Source organism: Saccopteryx leptura, chromosome 3, assembly GCF_036850995.1.
Source record: "Saccopteryx leptura isolate mSacLep1 chromosome 3, mSacLep1_pri_phased_curated, whole genome shotgun sequence".
In the NCBI taxonomy this organism is placed as follows: domain Eukaryota; kingdom Metazoa; phylum Chordata; class Mammalia; order Chiroptera; family Emballonuridae; genus Saccopteryx; species Saccopteryx leptura.
Genome location: NC_089505.1, coordinates 351,321,884 through 351,343,751, shown reverse-complemented (window position 1 = coordinate 351,343,751; position 21,868 = coordinate 351,321,884).

Here is a 21,868-nt window from a genome sequence, read left to right as displayed (position 1 = left end):
TAGATAATAATACTGTATTGATATTGGATCATCATCAATTATTACAAATGTATGACAGTAATAAAAGATATCAATAATGAGGGAAATTGTGAGGGGGCCAAAGTCGATGGGGTGTATGGAAACTGTGCATTGTTCAATTTTCCTGTAAACCTAAAACTGCTCTAAGAAGTAATATCTATTAATAATAATAATTTTAAAAGTATAGCATAGTCAAGTTCAAAAGGCAAACAGGAGAGAGTGGTAGGGGTTAGAATTAAGGGTAGGCTTCCATTATTAGGAGTACTATAAATATTTTGGAGTTCTTCTTTTATCTCACCAGAGTTTTTAATGCCATCCCCGTGAGTGAGAACATCTGTCCTACACACTTTAGGAACACTGGTATGTACCTAGTATTAACAGGCAGAGCAGAACTTAAATCCAGAGCCCATTCCTCTACTGCAAGTTACTGATATAATTTCCACAAGTTACAAGGTAAATGTAAAAAAGGAGGCAAGTTTTGGAAAAGTAGGAAATGGCAAAACTATTCTGGAGTTGATGCTCCAAAGATGGATGTGATGTTCAGAACGAACTTCACTTTATTGGGCCTGCCCACTGCTCCTTTTTTTTCTTTAAAAGAAAAAAAAAAAAAAGATTCTGCAAACAAATTCAAATTTCTGGCTGTCAAACTCTTGGCTTCTTGAAGATTTTACCCTCCAGGGGAAACAACAGGGAACTGAAAGTACTCTGGAATGCAGTTTTCTTAGCTGAGTGTTAACTAGATCAGTGTTTTGTGTAAACTCCAGTAGATGGAGTGAGAGAGTAGGAAGCAGCATCCTTTGCAGGGTGTGTTTTGAAATAAAGCAGCTGTATTTTCAACAGCTCTGAGTCTTTGTGATTTCTGGCAAGACATTTAGCAGAGGAGGAGAGCAGACGCTTTTACAGCCTCTGTCACTCTTCTTGGCAGAGTCAAAAGACCCTCTGGTCTGTTGGACTTGAGGATCCCTTTCCTCTAGAAATATTTGATGGTAGCCAAGTGATCACAAGTTCCGAGACCCTTGAAAACAACTCTTCTGCGTCACTCAGCTGATCCTGTGTGCTATAGGCCTTTCCAGCTTGGTGAGGGACGGCAGGCAGTTCGACTCAAATCTGTAGAGCTCTTGTGCTTTTGCCAGAGGACGCTACTAGAGCTTTTTGATTTTTTTCGTTAAAGGCTACCAAAACAAACAAAAAAAATATGACTCACATGGAGACAGTGAAACAATATTTTTATTCATAACTGTAAGTGCAACATTTACTAACAGCACACCTTAGAGTTTATTTCTCTCTCTTTTTTTTTAATGAACTACTTTTTGGACTGAGCCAGAACATTATAAGGGACAACTGTGTAATTAGAATTTAAGAAAATATCTAAGTGATTATGTTATAAATGAAGACTGGTTACCTATATAGTGATGAGAATACAATGCACAGAAAAGCTGTCCCCACTCTCATCCCATCAAATTATAAAAGAAAATCAACAGGTTCACTGAATTTTCTGACTACCTACCACTGTCTCTGGGAGCCAAGAACGTGGAACTGCAAAATATAAACTCTGAGACTGCAATATGGTACCACATATATTGTATATAGTCAATGTTTTGTGGGTAATATCTGATTTTATAGAATTTCAAGAAGGAAAACTCTGCTTTCTTATTGAATAAATTATATACGTTTCACTGTCTGCCAAGTCATACTGGTTTATAAGGCAGTTTCTAGCACTGCCCTTCCTATTACTGTAGCTTTATCTTATAAGGTCAATGTTTGATTACTAAGATATGAATTCTTTTTTTGTGTGTGTCTTTCCATAAAGTTATTGCCTCACCGTCATTCAGTCAGCAAATAGTATGAATAAAATAAGCACATGAATGGATAAATGAATAAGTATTTAGTGCCTGTTCCAAACCCGGCACGGAGGGATAGACAGATGAAAAGAACAAGGTCCCTCTCTTCCAGAGGCTCATGATCAATAATAGGACAATCCATGTGAATGAACTACACTCATGTAAACATTGCTGTAATCAAGGTGTGAATAAGCCATCATTGGGAGCACAGAGGAAAAAACATTTCTCTCTGCTTGAGGATATCAAGGAAGGTATTTCATTGGAGGTGATATTTGGGCTGAGTATTAAAGTATTAGCAAAAACTCACAAGGTCAAAATCAAGGTATCAGCCTAATTGTATTCTTGCTTGGAGTTATGGTTCTCTTCTGAGGTCATTTAGATCATTGGCAGAATTTCATTCCTTATAGTTGCATGACCAAGGCTCTCAACTCCTAGAGGCCTGCAGTTTCCTGCCACGTGGCCCGCTCCATAATATGGTGGGTTCACTTCTTCAAAGCCAAGAAAACAAGATAGTGTATGCTATTGTTTTGAGTAGTTGACTTCTTTTAAGAGCTGATTTTATTAACTCAAGCCAAATTAGGATAATTTTCCTTTTGGTTAATTTAGAGTCAGCAGATTCAAGATTTAGTTAAATCTGCAAAATCCCTTCTGTTTTAAAACGTAACATAATCATGAGTGTGATATCCCATCATATTCACAGATCTGTCTGAGACTGAAGAGAAAGGAGTCATTCAGGAAATGCGCCCCAGGAGGTGGGAATCCAGGGGAATCTTAGAATTCTGTCTACCACACGTGACTGTAGCACTCACACTGATATTCTCACACTTTATTTTCCATCCTGTAACTACATATTCTTTCATATCTAGGAACAATATTGTAGTAATCTTTCACACAAGCTCAACAATAGGGTTTTACAAGAGCAAGTAAGTCTCTCTCTTTTTCTCTCTCCTTTTTATATAATTAGTACTGTGCCTTGAATTTAGTGACTTCTCTATCAATGTTAGTTTTTTAATCCTGCTTTTTCATATATGAAACCCTTAAAAATATATAACTTCTTTATCCATTCATCTTTTGAAGGGCTTTTTGGTTGTTTCCATGTCTTGGCCTCTGTGAACAATGCTGCAATGAACATGGGGCTGCATGTGTCTTTATGTACCAATGTTTTTGAGTTTTGGGGGTATATACCTAGTAGAGGGATAGCTGGGTGATATGATAGTTCTATTTTTAGTTTTTTGAGGACCAACCATACTTTCTTCCATAATGGTTGTATTACTTTACATTCCCACCAACAGTGGATGAGGGTTCCTTTTTCTTCACAGCCTGTCTAACACTTGTTATTACCTGTCTTGTTGATAATAGCTAATCTAACAGGTGTGAGGTGGTATCTCATTGTAGTTTTGATTTGCATTTCTCTAATAACTAATGATGATGAGCATCTTTTCATATATCTGTTGGCCATTTGTATTTCTTCCTGGGAGAAGTGTCCGTTCATGTCCTCTTCCCATTTTTTTTATTGGATTGTTTGTTTGTTTGTTGTTGAGTTTTATGAGTTCTTTGTATATTTTGGATATTAGGCCTTTATTTGAGCTGTTGTTTGAAAACATCATCTCCCATTTAGTTGGCTGTCTGTTTATTTTGTTGTCAGTTTCTCTTGCTGTACAAAAACTTTTTAGTCTGATATGGTCCCATTCAATTAACTTTGCCTTCACTTCTCTTGCCTTTGAAGTCAAATTCATAAAATGCTCTTTAAAACCAAGGTCCATGAGTTTAGTACCTATGTCTTCTTCTACGTACTTTATTGTTTCAGGTTTTATATTTAGGTCTTTGATCCACTTTGAATTAATTTTAGTACAAGGGGACAAGCTGTAGTCGAGTTTCATTCTTTTGCATGTGGCTTTCCAGTTTTCCCAGCACCATTTGTTGAAGAGGCTTTCTTTTCTCCATTGTGTGTTGTTGGCCCCTTTATCAAAAATTATTTTACCCTCTATATGTGGTTTTATTTCTGGACTTTCTATTCTGTTCCATTGGTCTGAATGTCTATTTTTCTGCCAATACCATGCTGTATTGTGGTGCATATATACTATGGAATACTACTCAGCCATAAGAAATGATGACATCGGATCATTTACAACAAAATGGCTGGATCTTGAGAACATCATACAGAGTGAAATAAGTAAATCAGAAAAAACTAAGAACTGCATAATCCCATACATTGGTGGGACATAAAAACGAGATTAAGAGACATGGACAAAAGTGTGGTGGTTACGGGGTGGGGGGGGGAGGAGAGGGAGGGAGAAGGGGGAGGAGAGGGGCACAAAGAAACCAGATAGAAGGTGACAGAGGACAATTTGACTTTGGGTGATGGGTTTGCAACATAATTGAATGACAAGATAACCTGGAGATGTTTTCTTTGAACATATGTACCCCAATTTATTAATGTTTCCTCATTAAAATTAATAAAAATTTATTAAAAATACATATATATAACTATATTCTGTATAAATATATAAATCCCAGTATAATCAAAAACATAAGAAGGATAAATTTGTTGTGAAAACAAGATAAAAAGTGTGTTCTGAAGTCAATTGGTAGTTTTTGATGTATAAACTAAACAATGTGTTATAATGAGGCTGATGGATGGTGAGATAAAAGGATGAAATAAACCAATGACAAAGATAAAAGAAAAGGAGAATGTAAATTTGTATGAAATAAAGATGGATCTCCCTGGCCGGTTAGCTCAGTGGTAGAGCGTCGGCCTGGTGTGCAGGAGTCCCGGGTTCGATTCCCGGCCAGGGCACACAGGAGTAGCGCCCATCTGCTTCTCCACCCCTCCCCCTCTCCTTCCTCTCTGTCTCTCTCTTCCCCTCCCGCAGTGAGGCTCCACTGGAGCAAAGATGGCCTGGGCGCTGGGGATGGCTCCTTGGCCTCTGCCCCAGGTGCTAGAGTGGCTCTGGTCACAACAGAGCGACGCCCCTGAGGGGCAGAGCATCGCCTCCTGGTGGGCAGAGCGTCGCCCCCTGGTGGGCGTGCCGGGTGGATCCCGGTCGGGCACATGCGGGAGTCTGACTGTCTCTCTCCGTTTCCAGCTTCAGAAAAATACAAAAAAAAATAAAAATAAAAAAATAAATATGGATCACCTTAAAGAATATTCATCTTAGAGCTGAATTTGGACTCTTGAAAAATAATAACTTCCACAGGCTTCATCTGAGCCTTTTGTTTTTCTTCTTTGCTGATTTGTACTAGAAAAGCTTACCTTATGAAAAAGAAATATAGAAAATGTTCAATAATCACCCATGATTTTTTTTTTTTTACTGGCCAATGCATCTCAATACATTTTAATAGAGGAGGTATTACAAAAATATGTGGAAGATGTTAAATTATAGGATGAATTATATGTGTGTGTTTAATAAGAGTAACACATTTTTTAAATGATGTAAAATATTAACTTATGATGAGGTTAGTCTTCTTTTCCTGAAGCACCTCTAATGTCCTCCTCTGCTGTAATTGGCTAACAGAACACTACCCATTCTCTCCTCATGACCTACCTTCACCACCTGTCTTTGTTACTAGTCCTACAAATCCCAGCAGGCTGCAAAGAATGAGAAACAAAGTGTGACCTGCCAGAAAGTGCAGTGCAGTGCACCAAACTGCATAACTGCATGATTTGTTTTTCAACTTATGTAGATAGAAATCTGGGAATATGTGTGGGAATGGATTTTAAAGGCATGAGATAATGGGGGAAGGAACATGAAGCTGAATCTGACAAAATGTGGTAATTAATATGGACTGTATTAGTCAGGGTTCTCCAGGGAAACAAACTATAAGATCTATCATCTGTTTATCTACCTATCTATCTATCATCTATCTATCTCTCATATATTCCCTCTTTTTGTCCATCCATCCTTCCATCCATCCATCCATCCATCCATTATTCCACTCACTCAACCACCTATCCATTCTTACTAGATACTGAATGTTTTATTATGGGCCACAGAATTATCATGTGGAATGAGCTTTCCATCACAAGTTGGGTGTTGTTTGATACACGAAGACATAAAGTTGGGCATGCACAGCACCATTCCATTATGAAATAAAGGTGGTGTCCATGAGATCATGCTTGAGATGGCCCTGAAGGAATAAGTAAGCCGCATGAAGTATTAGCCCCAGTATTCAAGGCCTCTACTCCTGATACATTGCCTTCCATCTCTCAGCTTGCAATTATGATATGGAAAATTCCCTATGACCAGCTGCTTGAGGAAGAGAGAACTTAGCCTTGGTTTATAGATGGTTCTGCATGATCTGCAGATACCACTCCAAAGCCGTCATCTCTATCGCTGCAGCCTCTTCTTAGATATCCTTGAAAGGCAGTGATGAAGAGAAATCCTCTTAGGGGGAAGAACTATGAACAATGCATCTGGTTTATTCAGCCTAGAAAAAGAAATGGTCAAAATTATGAGTCTATGTTTCTCTTCATGTACTCTGACCAGTGATTTGGCCAGATTGCCAGGGACTTGGAATAAATAAGATTGGAGAATTCATGACAAGGAGATTAGGAATGAGATATGAATGGACAAAAATTATAAAGACATTTGTGTTTCTTGTTAATGCTCATCAAAGGGTGACCTCAGCACAGGAGGATTTTAATGATGTGGTGGACAGGAAGACTCATTCTGTGGATACCAGTGAGCCTCTTTACTCAGTGACTCTTGTCATTACCAAATGGACTCATGAACAAAGTCACTATGGTGGATGGAGGTTATGTATGGTACAACAACATGGACTCCATTCACTAAGGTTGACCTGACTACTGTCACTGCTGAGCTCTCAGTCTGCCAGCAATTGAGTTCAACATTGAGTCCTCAATATGGTGCCATTTCATGGGTTGATCAGTTAGCTAACTGATGGCAGGTTGATTACACTGAACTCTTAAAATTATGGAAAGGGAAGAATAATAGATACTCTGGATATGAATTTGCCTTCCATGCACACAATGCTTCTGCCAAAACTACCACCTATGGACTTACAGAATGCCATATTTCCTATCACCATATTTCACACAACATTGCTTTTGGTGAGGGAACTTACTTCATAGCAAAAGAACTGTGGCAATAGGCCCATGCTCATAGAATTCACCAGTTTGCCCCTGCCCCAAACATTCCAAAGCGGCCTTATGGGTCAGTGCCCTGCAGATATTTTATGTTCTAAATCAGTGTCCAATATATGGTGCTGTTTCTTCCTTATCCAGGATCCACTGGCCCGGGAATGAAAGAATAAAAATGGGAATGGCTCTACTCTCTACGACCACTAGTGTTCCAATAGCAAAATCTTTGCTTCCAGACCCCCAGCCTTAGGATCTGCTGGTCTAAAGGACTTAGTTTCATTGAGAGAAATGTTTCCACCAGGAGAGAAAACAATTATAGCATTAGACTGGAAATTGAGACTGCCACTCAGCCACTTTGTGATCTTTATACCTTTGAGTTACAGAACTAGCTGGGATGATCGATATCCATTGCCAAGGAAAAACTGCTACTACAAAATGGAAGTATGAAAGATTATGCCTGGCACACAGGGGATCCCTTAGGATATATTTCAGTTGTACTATGTCCTGTGATTAAAGTCAATGAAAAACTAAAACAACCCAATTCAGACAGAAAGGCTAAAGGTACAGAACCTTTATAAATGAAGGTTTGGGGTCACCTTGTGGTGCAAAGAACCATAGCCAACTGAGATGGTTGCTGAGTGCAAAGGGAATAAGGCATGGGTAGTCATAAATACCAACCTTGACCAAATGACAAGTTGCAGAAATAAGAACTGTTATAGTTAAGAGTATTTCTTGCTTATTTTGTTATATGTGTCTATATTTCTTAACCACATATTTTTCACTTCTTCTTTCTCTTATTTTCTTATATTTTAACATAAGATATATTAATGATAGTTGATTTTATTTCACAATATTTATGTTATAGAATTCCAAAGAAGAAAAGTGAACATTAAGAAAGAATTTTGAATCCTTTTCTGGAATTAGTATCAATGTATTTTTAATTATATGGAGGATAGCTGTATCTTGTTAAATGGAAATTTAACTTTGTTTCTGTCTTACTTTGGACAGTAAGTATGGTTTAATGACATGTGTATGGGTGCCAAGTTGACAAGAGGTGAGCCATAATAGTTTTTTTACCTTAAACTTGTCTAGATTTCAGTACCCAGTTATTCAGCACTAGTTAAGCGTTGCAACGAAGGTATTTTTTAACTTTAAGTAAGGGAGATTATTCCAAATAATCTTGGTTGGCCAATTCAATAGGTTTAAAGCCCATAAAAGCAGAACCTTAAAGCCTGAAACTTCCCTGAGAGAAGAAGAAGTTCTGCTCGTGGACTGATAGCTTCAATTTGTGCTGAATGTTCCAGCCTGCCCTTTCTGCTGGCCTACTCTATAGATTTTAGTTTTGCCAACTTGCCCTCATAATTGTGTAACTCACTTTCTTTCAATAAATTTATATTTTGTATATATCAATATATTTCCTACTCTGGTTGGACCCACCCTGGTACTATAGGCATTAAAGAAATTGGATAAATAGTGGGGAAAATAATGGTAGTAAAGAATCAGATATTATTTATTAGATGTGCAATACCACTGATCTTTATAAAACAATTTATGAACTATAAACATTATTATTAGCTTGAGACAAAACTGGTAAAAGAGGCTAAGAATAAGAGGGCAAGAATATTTTTTTATATAGAAAAGACCAAGAGGAGATTAAATAAAGTAGTACACTGGTAAATATTAGAACAAATTTATTCTCTTGGTAAGCCTCTCCTCCCTTCCACGCAAAGGTATTTTATCTGATTTCCTCTTCATGACTCTGAGGCCAATCTAAGATTCGTCCTGAAAATTTTGTGTTCCCATCAGAACTAATAACTCAGGTTGTACCATTCCGAGGAAGTCTGAAATAAATATGTGGAATGCATAATATTTGCTGGAAAACATTTTTGTTGGAAATTTAGCTCTGAGGTTTTGAGAGTTTTATTCCATCAATACGTAAAAATAATGTCTTTCTCTTCTTGAGCCTACTTTCTGAAAGGTAGTGACTTGGTAATTTCATGACAACTAATACTTCTCCTTCTATTTTGTTATGACTCCTTATTGATTTAGATTATTGCCTATATTAATACCCTTTGTCCGTGATGGTGAACCTTTTTATAAAAACCACGTACTTTTGTAGTGCTGGTCAACCTGGTCCCTCTCGCCCTCTAGTGGAGAGGACCAGGTTGACCAGCACTGCAAAAGTGAGCGGTTTTTATAAAAAGGTTTGCCATCACAGCTCTATGTGCTATTTTTTTTCCAGTTCATGTTTTAGTAACTCAATCAGGGGTATGCCAAGATCTTTCTTCACTTTCTCCACTGAGTAAATTTGTCTGATAATCAACATTAATCTTTTCCATATACTAGCAATCAATACTTCTTAGCTTTAATTTTCTAAACCACTATTTTATTGAAGAGTCTTCTCATTTGTCAGTTCTGTCAAGTTGAAGGAGACTTTCTTAGGAGCTCCCTTATGCTTCCATTTTGAGGACAAGGGGAATTCATTTGGTCTCAACCAATATGACTACTTGCTTTTATTGGATTTTGCCAATCTGTTTTCTAAACTTTGCTTCTGGAACTGTTTAATAGTTTGATTATCTCCCCCCCCCCCCATTTTTATTCCTAAAATGAATCTGCCCAGCTTAAGTGTCACATCACTCAGGAAAATGTAACTGAGCACTTCAACTTAAAGGGCTTTTTTAAAAATGAGTGTTTGTGGGAATCTCTAGAGTATTGGTGGTGAGTATTTTTACTGTTACAAACATCGCGCTGTTTGCCTCCCAAGCTGAGCTACAGTCTTACAGCCTCAGAATCCTTACTAACATGTTGTCATAGGGAGCCACTCGAATTTCATGAGTTAGCCTTGGAAATAAAAATTAATTGTAATGCTATAATATTTCTTAGACATGAAGTGAACTGTGTGTTCCTTGAAGAAAAGGCACCAAATCATCTTTATGTTATATTTCTTATAATAAACAGTGTAGTGATTTTAATGTTTTAAATATCTAATTTAATATAGCTATCTCTCATTTGTTAATAATCTGTTTTTCAAAACAGTGTCTGCACTTGGAATAAAAATGTTAGCTAATAATTTGTTTCCCATTATTTTAAGTGGGAAAAATATGGTGGGCTATGTCAGTCCTGTACTCTCAATTTCTAAAAAAAAAAATTTAATATATGAATATCTGTTAAATATTTTAAAAATTATTTTCCAGATTAGCAAATGTAATTGATACACTTATTAAAAAATAGTGGTTTTTTGCAGTAACATGGCCTTTCTTAGTGCCAGCAACATCTAAGATGAATATCCCCTTTGTTGAGATTTGGCCTGCTTCTCAAAATGTCTATGTGATTCTGACATTCTATCATTTCTATTTGGAAAATTACTTTTCCCCATGCAATTTGCTAAAAATGTCATGTAGCATTTTAGAGACATAAATGTATTTTTTTTCTATATAAATATTGGCTGTGTTTAGAGGCACATAGTTTGTATAATGTTGGGTATTAAAAATGAGACAACCTTTTACCAGAAAAATATTTAACTGTGTAGATCTTTGTGGTTTTGCTTTAGTTGTGTATTTGTTTCATTTTTATTCATTCATTCAATATAGATTTATTGATTACCTATCATGTGTCAAATCTCATGTAAGCATTAGGCATACAAATATATACAAATAAATCCTGAAAATTAACTAATAGTCTAATAAATGGTAAGTATATAGAGAGAAACAATTGCAATAAAAGTTAACATAATCTCTAGTGGATTTGTGAGATCATAGTGAGAGATATTACTGATTTGTTCCATAGTGAATATTGAGACATTACAAAAGAGGTGCTGTATGATTTACCTTAATGACATAATAGGAGAGTGTAATAAGTACATTGGTAGGAATAATTGAAGAATTATATTTAAAAATGTTATCTTTGAGGAACTTCGGGAAGTGTTTTATGTCTACAATGCAAAATGTATATATATGGGTGAACGGAGAGATATGTGACTTAGAAGTTAGTTAGGGCTAGAATGAATAGTATATCAAATACTCTGGGAGTTTGGATTTTATCTCTGGTGGTGAGGACCAAATGACGTAGGTGATATTGGGAGAGAGCTGATAAAGCCTCACTTTAGAAAGACAACTGACAACATTTCTGATTGTGGATTATAGTAGGAAGATATAGTTGTTTTAAACATACTAAGTCCCACAAACAAGTTGCAAAATATCAATCACTGATAATTCTAATTGTAGGAAATTTCCAAAAATGTATTTCCAGATAATGAAACCTCTCTGCAAAAATGGGACTTATATACATTCACTGATGGGGAGAATGTTAATATTTTATGAGATACTGAGGCCTTATGATTATGCTGTAGTGTCTCATAAAAATTTTTCAGGTCCTGCTCAGATGTGTATCTTGACAGCTGGGCATCTAGAGCCAATTGGAGATACACGTCAGGCTCTTTTCTCTATCCCATTTCTCCAGGCATCTCTCCTCTTCTGCAGAGAGTCTCCATCAGATTCTTCAGAAGGACTAGAGGGGCTGACCTATGGTCAATGAAGGCTTAAGCTAGTACCCTGCCAGATCTTGACGTGTGATGTCATTGAAGTCTAATTGGAGAGGCTGAGAGAGCCAGCCTTGTGCATGTCTTTTCTTGAATTTCTGCAACAAACTTTAGTTGAGCAGGACTTTGTAGGAACATTTATGACACCTGAGAAGTTTCATTTAAAGTCCGAAGCCTCATGCTTCAAAACATCAAGTTAAAACTACTGGGGCTGTCTAAGAGCAAAAGCAACTCAATGTGTATCGATATAAAAAGAAATGCAAAAGGTTAGCAACTCGGGTAAATTTAAGTAGCAAATAAAATAATTCTTCATAACCATATCAAAATGCTCAAAAAGTTTTTTTCTCTTTGCTTTAAAATTTAATCCTGTGCCTTCTGGACAAATAAAAAAATAATCATGCCTCAAAGGCATTCAGTGTATTGGACAATCACATGGCTCTTTTGAATATAAAAACTTCATAGTAAGGTATACTATATCAAAAATATACATATTTATCAACTTGATTCTTATTAATTTTTAAATGTAAAATATGATTTTGTTTAAAGGAAAATATTGGTGAGTAAGCAACTCGTGTTGTAGTTTTGAAAACCTTTAAGTACTAAAGTTGAGAGTAGTGTTTTCATGCAGAAGCCCACAAATATGCTCAAAAGAAAATACTAAAATTACTAGTAATTAAATGAGAAAAAATTTTGCTGAAGATTTTTCTTTTAATTTTTAAAAATGTACTTTCTTTGAAAAACTAAAGTCCTGGACTTTCTCACTTTAGAAAAAAAACACATTAAATATTGAGAAAATAAGTAAATTAGAGAAAATAAAATTAAATATTTGATTCCCATTGAATGATCTCAAATTGATTACTAGAGTTTTCTGCCTCTCAAAAATATAAATGAAGAACTGCATATTGTACTGTTTCTATTCATTTAGAAGTTATTTTGATTTATTTTCAATGATGCTGAAATTGAGAGAGAATTAGTAGTCTTAAAAGAACTTGGCTTCAATTTATCCATTCAAAGAAAATTCAGATTTGGAAATTATATTTGGTTTTATTAAAAGGAAACATGCAAACCTTTCAATGTTAACAGATGTTTGTATACTTTTTAAAATACTTTGCAGTAGTAGACAGAAATGTCTTCAATTTACTAATTTTCTAAATGGCAATAAAGACGTTCTAAACCCTATTGTATGGGGAATAGATTCTTTCATACTTTAGATGAGGGCATAAATGGATATACTGTAACTGAAATTAAATGCAGCTTTATTTATATATCCACAAATGTAAGTGCATGTCTTCTGTCCCAGTGATTTAATTTCTAGGAATATATTTTCTGATATATTTTTACATGTACCAAATAATGAATGTGTAAGAATAGTCATTGCAGCCCTGAAAAATGTATATCAACGGAGACAGTTTAAATAAATTGTTGTAAATTTATCCAATAAAATGTCTTGTTGATATAAAAAAAGATAAGAAAGCTTTGAATGCACTGAAATGGAAAATATCAATACTATTTATATTAAGTAAAAAAATTCAAGGTATAGAAAAGGCTTTGTATCATGCTAATATTTGGTGTTAAGAAAGAAATCTATGTGTGCATACTTATATATGTATGGGATATCTGTGGAAGGATATTCAAGGAGCTAGTAACAGTTGTTGTCTTAGGGGAAAAAGACTGGCTAGGAGTGGAAAATCAAATCACTTTTTCATTGTATACACTTTAATTATTTCAACTCCCATTTCTGTGCATTCCTTACAAATTCAAAAAGGTTAGTTAATTCTAAAAAATAAAAACAAAACCTATTATTTTATCTTGTTAACTTAGAGTAATCTTTTAAAAATATCTGTGTTTTGAGGCAAGATTAAAGTAAAGGTTAATATTATCAACAATATACAGCAATAATAATAAGCTCTTTTTTCTCCATTATGTAGTTCTAATTCAGGCTGCTATTTCTCATGTGAATAGAAATGTCAAGTTTAGCTCATTTATTTTAGTGACCTTGGGAACTAATGGAGATGATCTCATGATTATTTTAGTCATGGTGATTGGGTTTTAGTGTGAAGACATTTAAATGTATAGTGCAAATGTGTCATACAGTCATCCTGGTATTTTGAATGTGATCGTTGTGGTGTTTATACATGGAGAAGTATAACCTACTTTCACAACTGGTAAGTGGCTATTAAGTTTCCTTACATATGCTTTTGTAACCTTGAAACTTTATTTCAAAATAAATGTTCAATGTTAACAGAAAACCTCTATCTATACAACTATAGAATAGTAGTTTTCAAATTATACTTTATTTTAAATGAGCTGTTATTAGATAAATGAGGTTCTATAAGAAGTATAGCTATTGCAAGTATTTTTCAAAATATTCAGGAAAGAGCATTTTTTTTAAAGACTTGGCAAGTACAACATACGTTGGCAGACTATTTAAAACATATTTCTAGAGGATTGAAAATTCTCCACATACAATTATGATCCGTTAGCTGTTGGCATTGTTTCTTGAACAGTCATTTTTTTAGTTTACATTTCTTATCAGAGTATAAACAATCTCTCAGACATTTGGAACAGAGACATAGATGTTCTCTTCTCATTGTCTATCTTTTTTCTGCCATTTTTTTCATAAAATCCTGACAATTCTACACTTGGCATGTAACCAAAAGGTATTATTTTCTTTTTGATTCTTTATTGGTCTTCACATGGTTGAAGGGAAGGCTGAGTAATTTTTCAAGATACCTACAGTAAGTTTTACTAATAAGTTCAAGAATTTGGGAAGTTAACAGAATACAGATTTGCCTATTTATTGCTAAGAAATACAATGATATGTGAATATAAACTTTAATTAGCACCAGTGTATGAGAGTTAATCTCTTAAGTATATTTAGGATCTTACTACAGACAATCTTGAGTTAATGGATTATGATACAATGCTAAGTCTTTCTGATTCAATTTTCTTTGAGATCTCTTATTTTAAATATGTTCATAAAATTTTAGGTTGTTAAAGAAGACTTGTACAAATTTTCTTCATGTTTTAAATTGTAAGTTGCAATATTTTCTTTGTAATATTATGTTTCCCTCTAAGAGTTCCATAATGTCACATGTCTTTATATTAAAATTAAAGGATAAATTTACACATCACTATTGTATAAAAGTTTTTTTCTCTATTTTCCTTCCTTCCTACCTTTCTTCTTTCCTCCCTTCCTTCCTTCCTTCCTTCCTTCCTTCCTTCCTTCCTTCCTTTCTTCATTTCTTCTTTCCTTTTTTTATGGAGGCCATGAGAAAATTGTATAGGAGGTTTTATTTTTAGAAAACTATACTATACTCCCTTAAATTTTCCCTGTGGGAAAAAGAAGAAAGGAAGGAAGGGAGGGAGGGAGGGAAGGAGGGAAGGAGGGAGGGAGGGAAGGAGGGAGGGAGGGAGGGAGGGAGGGAAAGGAAATGGAGTGTTAATTTTCTGTTCTAGCTGCATAGCTGCATAAAATGGGAAAAAAATGGTTCCACACATTCTCTTTTAATTCTGAGCAAATGCCTCTGTGACAAGCACACTGCTCCACAGAGATTTGTGGTCTCTACTACTATAAGTGACAGCAGCTGGTAAGCTTTAAGTGACCTATCTTCTTAATAAATAAATAAATAAATAAGTAAGTAAATAAATAAGGCCCTGGTCAGTTAGCTCAGTGCCAGAGTGTTGGCCTGGCCTGTGGAAGTCTCAGGTTTTATCCAGATCAGGGCACACAGGTGAGGCGACCATCTGCTTGTTCACCCTTCCCCCTCTCACTTTTCTCTCTCTCCCCTCTGTCTCCTCTCTTCTCCTCCTGCAGCCATGGCTTGATTGGAGCAAGTTGGCCCTGGGCACTAAGGATGGTGCCATGGCCTGCTCCTCAGGTGCTGTGAAGAGGTTGGTTGCTGAGCAACAGAGCAACATGCCAGATGGGCAAAGCATCACCCCCTAGTAGGTGCATCCCAGTCAGGGAGCATGTGGAAGTCTATTTCTCTGCCTCCTCTCCTCTCACTGAATAAAAATAATAAATAAATAAATAAATAAATAAATAAATTACAGTTTCATCTTCTAGATACTCTGATACATATTTCTAAGAGATCGGTTTTTGTTTGTTTTGTTTTAATTTTTCCATTGATTTGAAGGTTGGGGAGGAAGAGAGGAAGAGAAAGAGAGAGAAGTATCAACTCATTGCTCCACTTAGTTGTTTTATTTAGTTGTGCACTCATTGGCTGCTTCTCATAAATGCCCTGATCTGGGATTGAACCCATGACCTGAGCGGGCCAGGATGATGCTCTATCTATTGAGCAACCTGGCTAGGACTAAGAGATTAGTTGTTTTCGCAGTTGCAATTCAGTTGTATACTCGTGTAAGTTAATTTTGTCTTCATTTTTAAGTGAATTTAATTTGGTTGTGGAACCCCTATTTTCATAGATTATATAACATGCTTGATCTAGAAACTGCTGAATACTAAATGACTTCTGATTTACAAACATAATTTTCCTCCTGAGGGAGTCTGACATACGTGCCATTGTTTGGTTATCCCTCTACTGTAGTAGTCTCTGTTCTGATTTCCGGGCTTTGAGACTGACATCACATCACAGCTACCTTCCCTCGTCCCTTGTCGTGTGATTCGTCGTCCTGTCCCAACTTCTGGACAAGGCCATTTAGTCAAAATAAGGTTCTGAGTGTGCTTCTCCTTCCCCTGACCCTTGGAAGTTGTGTCCTCTCATTTATTCCACCTACTACTGTTAGTCCTGCTGGACACTATAAGTCATGTTCTTAGGCTCATCCTAGGAAACTCCCCTCTCAGCCACTTCTAATCTCTCTCCAGGTGTGTTTTAACATCCTGGCACCTTTCCGAATGAAGACTTTAGAGAAGCTTGAAATTATCCTTGGTTATTTCCTGTAAAATAAGATGGATATTTATACTCCATTTTCTTTTTTTCTCCAAGCAAACAGGTCAAGACTCAAAAGTGTAGGGTTCTAGCTCTTTTCTCAAGGATCCAGAGGGCATATAAATCTTCACCTCTTTCCTTCAAACATTCTCCAAACTCTTTCCTGTCAAGAGGTGTATATGCATATGTGTGTGTGTGTTTAATACTGCTTTCCTGGGTAGCAAGAAAATTGGCTTTTTGGTTATCATCCCCAATCTGCCTTCACTCAATGCTTGTTTCATAACTTTTTTTAGCCCTTTATACTCTTCCATTTGCTTTTTCAAGATATGTCTTTTTTGTAATTCAAAACCTGCAAATTGAAAACTGTTTTCTTAATAAATGCGTGGGGTGTTCTTATATATGAATAAGTTTTTGGCTTTTAGACAATAGTGTTTGTTCTGAATTTCAAAATCCTCCTAGCTTCTCAATTGAGTTCTTTGTTCTCAGCTACACTTGAACACCCTACTGAGGACTTGAAGGCTGATACTTCTACCACTTTAATAGTGCAGAGAAGGATAAGGGCAATAAGAATAGAGGTGGGGAAGAGTTTAATGTCAAATTGTCATCCTTTATGCATTTATGCATCTCATTTTCTTGTAGAGTCACACAGTAATACATTCATGAAGGATGCAAAAATAGTCTAGTAACCACACTTATAGACAAAGCGCTAGAGTCTAAGACGTTATTTTTCCTTAAGATTACCCAGATGGCTAAAACAGATAAAATCTTGATCTTTTGAGTTCTTATAATATGACAGAGTATTCTTCTGTTAGTCTTTACTCTATCTATTTGATTTTGATTTTAGCTGTAGTGGGAGTTGGATGGTGATGAAAAAAGAGAACCAGAGAGAAGATGCTATTTCAGCTGCCATGGAGAGATCCCTCCAGTCTGAACTACAGCAGTGGGAAAGGAGATGGAGAGAAAAGTAACTGAAACAGGATATGTGTTAGAGTAGATGAGACTTCCTGTGATTCTACTTGGGCTCAGACTACAGAAGGATAAGAGAGTCAATAACTCACTATAATTTTTTCATTTGACTCAACACTATTAATTTAGCTTCTCTCTATTAATCTAATATGAAATCAAGAAGAAATATCAAGCTCAATGTATGATAAATAGAAACTGATTAGTACCACATAGGTACTTTAATGTTCTTGGTTTTTCAGTATCATTTCAAAGGCACAGTGTTTTTAAAAAAGTCTTTCAATTAAATTTTGGCACAAAATAGTTAATAGGTAACTAAAATAGTTCATTTATTGTTATTATCACTAAAATTAGAATTGTTTTAAAGCCATTGGAATTGGGCTTTTCTTTTGTTTCTAGTCCAAGGAAGGTTTATTTTTGTTGATCTTCTTGGCCTGGTGTAAAATCTATCTTTTAAGATTGGCATTCCCTAGTGACTAAGTGGTGAATTATGCTGTCTGGAAAGTTATTGTGAGTTCCACTGTGGTTTTGGTTCAGTAGGTTTTTATGTATTTTTACAAATTTTGTACATACACCCAGAGGCTTTTTGGCAATGGCTACATTCTGACATTCAAGAAAATAAATATGAGCCAGCTAACGGTCTCCAATTCAAGATTTAGCATTTTAAATATATTGAAATATGTATATGAGGAATTTTCTGAAACTTGGAACAGAAATTAATTTGGCAAAGATTTTTACTAATATTACAACAAAGGTCTTTCTTTGCAGCTCATTGATTATATGTCCTTGAGGTCATAAGCAGTATATTTTGAATCTGAGCTCTGGATCTTAGAGGAAGTGTACTTAATTTTCTAGATATTTATTTTGTATTTCTAGTGTCTGGGTAAGACCAATGATAATTGATTTAACCTATTCCTGGGATAAATTGCAAGCTTATACTCAACATAAATTACAGTGAATGGTATAGTCAAATGCAAAAAGGTTTCCTTGAAAATAAAGAAAATGTATTTTTTAACTAAAGCATAGCTATTTCAAGAACGTAAAAGATGTATTTTCTAATTTTTTTCCCTCCCACTTGTCAAATTTAAATAATCCACTTACAAAATAAAGCCAAATGGCATACTGTACTGAAAATAAAATTTATAGTGAAATAAAACCCTATCATTTTCATATGTATAATTAGCCCTCCATATTGACTGCTAATCACGCAAGTAAATTAATATCAACCAAAGGAATCTTATGATTATTAACAATAAAAATCTACCAAATATCCAGGACTGTCTAACATACATCTTGGGAATTGCCTCTAACCTTGAAAATGGGAAGCTCATTCAGCAACTTAGAGTCCACACTGAAGGTAAGGGCAGCACTTTAATACAGGGTATTACGTATTTTGTGCATAATTACAAGGAAGCTATGTATGACAGAGGCATATAAAAGTTTTAAAGGCAGCAGTAGTAGTTTGAGATGTAAAATTCTTGGTTTTATTATTATTTTTCTGCCTCATGGTACCCTCATTTTAGCCACTGTTTTCTCATCTGCCAAGGGTGTCAGCAACTCTGATCCACTATCACCTCAAAATGTTGTCGGGGATCTAATGTTTTGCTTGGTAATCCCTTGAGATCTTTGGATGAAACGAACTGTAAAAATCCAAAATGTTTTTCTACGTGGGGGTTTCCAAAATTGGTCCCTTTGAGGGGAGCCACCCACTTGGATATTGAATACCCTCCCTGTGTAATGTGGAAAAAGCGGTTGGTGAAAATTTGCTCTTTTAGCATCACCAAAAAAAAAAAAAAAAACAGATGTCTTTATTGTTCAGAAAGCGAAACACACCCATTGGGGATCACTTCATCATTTTTTTAAGTGAATGAAAACATCGCAAGTTGAACTGATGAAATGCAGGATAAGTGCAAACAGACTACACCCTTCCTCTTTCGGTCACAAGGAGTGGTGGTCTGCCAATTCTCCCCATCGCACCCTCCCTGTCTAGTAAAGGGCCCTAGTTGGCTCACAGACCATGTCGGTATCTGAGCTGTAACTAATCATGCCACTGTTGAGTCACCAGCAGAGAATCCCACAGACTGCCTGCTTTCCTCTTTGTGGTGTAGGGCGGTGATTTGAAAGACAATCTTTTCCCTGTCATTTTTTTTTCTCTTTTCATCTGCATCATGCCTCCCTTATTTTCTTTTCTTCCAGTTTTAATTATCATCCTGCTCTTAACCCATCCTTGTCTAATCTCAAGGGTTATTTTAAAAAGATGCTTGTTCACCAGATGTAACCCTCTAAGGGCTCATATAGAAAAAAAGAAAATAATAGTGTTTTCTGTCCCTCCAGCTGCCAAAAGTCATCATGAGTCATGTTTTTGACTCAACTGATAGAAACACTTCATATAAAATATTTGGCCTTTCCCAGGGTTGTTCTTAGTTGCCACTTTATCCTGTTGATTTCAACAAACTGATAGGATGCAGCATTTGACCAGTCCTTTGCATTTTTTCTGTCTCTATTACAGTTTGTTAAGCAATCAGATCAAGTGGGTGATAAGCAAAATAGATGATTGTCAGGGAGCTCCAGAGTATCTTGTCTGAAACATTCTTGCAAGATTATATCTCAGAGTTGAATAGGGTACCATATGCTAGATAAGAATTTAGGCAACCTCTTTTATAAAAAATATTATTTCTACATAATATTTTTAAAGATAATTCCTTAATAATGTCACTATTACAACTCAATATTAGTTACTTTAGAACCATGGAGAAAAAACTTTTTTCAAATAGACAAAATACTTGCTTTCTTACTGTGTTATGTTGAGTAGAACCTAAAGGTACTGCTAAATTCACTATTTATCTTGCCAAGGAAAAGTTTTTAAAAGTTGAAAAAGGTAAGTCATATAAATTTAGAATAAATATGGCAAAGATTTATTTAATTCATTAATAAGTTTATCAGTCAGAGTTTGACCAGGTGGGCCTGATTTATTCTGTAGGAAGTCCTTTAAAAGTGTCTAAGGCCCTGGGGGAGTTGTCCAGTGGATAGAGCATCATCCCCATGTGCCAAAGAGGGTTTGATCCCGGGTCAAGGCACATAGGAGAAGCAACCAATGAGTATACAACTAAATGGAACAACTAAGTGAAACAAGTTGATGCTTCTTTCTCTCTCTTTTTTCCTCCCCTCTCCCTCAAATTAATTGAAAAAAAAATTAAAAAGTGTGTAAGCTTTTTCTGAGGACACAGCTTGGGCCCTGTTGGGTTACAGACTGCTCCTAATCATCATTTTCTAAATATTGTGTAGAATAGGTATATGGATATGCCCCTCCCAAACAGATATACTTATGTTTATTTTTTTATTTAGAAAAGTCAGCTTACACATTGTGGAGACTGGTTAAGCAAATCTGAAATCTTGTATGTCAGAAAGTCAGGAAGGGATGATCACAAGTAGGTCAGTACCCATAGGCACGGGCCAAACAAAGCTTTTTATGCACAAGTTGTCAGGACACAATGATTAAGAGCAGCCTGAAACTCAGTAGGGTCTAAGTTGTGTCCTCGAGAAAGGTTTAAACACTTTTTAAATGCCTTCTTATAGAACAGATCAGGCCCACCAAAAGTAATCTCCCTAATTTAAAGTGAACTGATTAGGTACTTCATTGACATCGGCAAAATCTCTTTACAGCAGCACCTGGTTGGTTAGTATTTTGTTGGGTAAGTGGGAGAACAAAGGTTCATGCTACAAAATGCCTGTTCCTGCTTGCTTTCTGTCCTCCAGCTCTCATGAAGAATCTATCTGTAGCCCACTTCATCTGGAAAGATGCTAGAAAGGCAATTCTGGAAAATGTAGTTTATCCCAGCTGAGTTGACAAACCACAAAGCTGTATATGAATATTTATAGATGGTGCTATGGTCTGTATCTTTCCAAAATTTATACTTTGGGAATCTTGTATTAGGGAATCTTAACTCCCAAAGGTGGTGGTATTAAGAGATGAGAACTTTGAGGCATGGTTAGGTCATGAGGGTGGAGCCCTGAGGAATGGGCCTGGTGTCTCATAAAAGAGCTTGCAGAGTTATTCCCAGCCCTTTCTGCCAAGTAAGGACATTATAAGACACAAACTGGTTACTTCTAAATAAGACAACAAAACTATAATGTTTGAGTCTGTCTTTTATTATCAGACAGAACAATTTACATCTCTACTAGATATAAATCCATGAGTTTAGATGTAACTGCATAATAAATAAAAAATAGCAAAGGATACTCAATGAACTTAGGGGAAGAGTAGATGAATTCAGAACTTCAACAACATAAAAAAAGATATGGAAACCACAACAAAAAAAACAGTCAGAAATGAAGGATACACCCACTGAAATGAAGAATAATTTATAGATACTCAACAGTAGGATAGATGAAGCTGAGAATCAGAACAGCAATTTGGAATATAAGGAAGCAAAAAACACCTAATCAGAAGAATATATAAAAAAAAAAGAATCCAAAAAGATAAGGATAGTGTAAGGAGTCTCTGGGACCACTTCAA